This window comes from Aplysia californica, unplaced genomic scaffold, assembly GCF_000002075.1.
Source record: "Aplysia californica isolate F4 #8 unplaced genomic scaffold, AplCal3.0 scaffold01124, whole genome shotgun sequence".
NCBI classification, from domain to species: Eukaryota; Metazoa; Mollusca; class Gastropoda; order Aplysiida; family Aplysiidae; genus Aplysia; species Aplysia californica.
Window position 1 is genome coordinate 107,466 of NW_004798394.1, and position 1,511 is coordinate 108,976.

Sequence of the window (1,511 nt, forward strand, 5' to 3'; positions counted from 1 at the left end):
TAAGTTTGGGGGGGGGGGGTGTTTACGGGTCTTCTCTTTGAACACAAAAAGATTCTAGTTCGATTCTCACTCTCTGGGGGTATTTTATCGGGGAAGGGGGGCGAAAGGCGCTAATATGATTTGATGCGTTCGAATGGAGGTTTGTTTACCGGCACAAGACATAGACAAATCTGTGGCCTAAATCTCTTCAATCACAAGCGGGTGATCAGTGATTTTCGACACGTAGCTAACTGTACGTTGGGTGGGTCCGTGTTGTGGTTGTCTCTCTCAGTGTTGGTGTCTGGGAATGAAGACCCGTGGTCTGCACTCACGACCCGACGCACGTAGATAGACGGGCACCATGTGGGGCGTGCAGGGTCTGAGCTTCTCGTCGTGGCCAATCCGTGTACCCCTACCCAGGTGTCTTAGTGCTGTGCTGTCGCGTGGTATGGCGATGGGTGGTTAGAGGGCGTCACTAGTTCGTCTTACTTCTTTCTTATTTCTCTTTTGTTTCTGTCTATCGATCCCACACCGTTCCCCCGTACTAAGTAGCTGTTATTGTATTCGATATGCTTGTCTGTAATAAAAAAAAAACAAAACAAAAACAGCAACGTAAACACACACAAAAAACTGCCATCGTCTTTAATGGAATGGCTTTACGTTTGTGGCTTCGTACTCGAATGACGCATTTTCGATGTGGGTGGTTGGCGGGTGCTCTGGTGTGGTTTGCTCCTTCTCTTCTATCAAACATCTATCATCCTTATCTGTCCTCCTTTTTGTGTTTGTTACTCTCTTGTAACACCTCTGATCTTCGGCAGTTATATGACCTTACTGTGTTGCAAGTGCTGTAAAACTCTTACTAAAACATAGCAAGTTCGATTTCCAAGCGGGGAAGATGTCAGATATGATAGAATGAACTCTTTTCATAAGTGATCTTGATTAAATTATTTTTGGGGGCAGGGCGGGGGGTGGGGGGTGGTGTTATGTTCATTCGTCATTTAGAGCACACCCTGAAAGGTTATTTGGTTATTTTCATGTGTGCAGGAGTAAGTGTATGTGTGCGTACCGCACGCGTGCGTGTATGTGTGTTTGTTTGTGTGTCTGTGTGTGTGCCATGTTTGCCCCCATTCGCTAGTTCAGAACGATGCCTTTACCGTGATCAGTGCCACGTACAGCTTCCGATCTTGGACTGGCATCGTGTGTATGCCCATGATTCAACAACTTTTCAGATTAAACCCACAGATGGTTGGAGTTAGCCGTTGACATATCATACTCATCGGCTGGTCTTCTATTGCTTCTGCCAGTCTGTCTTGGCTTGTTCGCTCTTCCCGTCAGAAAATGGCCTTTGTTGTACCAATATGCTTCTTTAACTGAAGCAATTAATTATTGCTTGTGTTGAACTCCCTCAGCTTGTCTGGTAAGAAGTCCTTGCAAAGTGTACGTTGATGGCAGTAAGGACAGCCTATTGCTTATAGTTTTGCGGGGAGAGAGAGAGAGAGAGAGAGAGAGAGAGAGAGAGAGAGAGAGAGAGA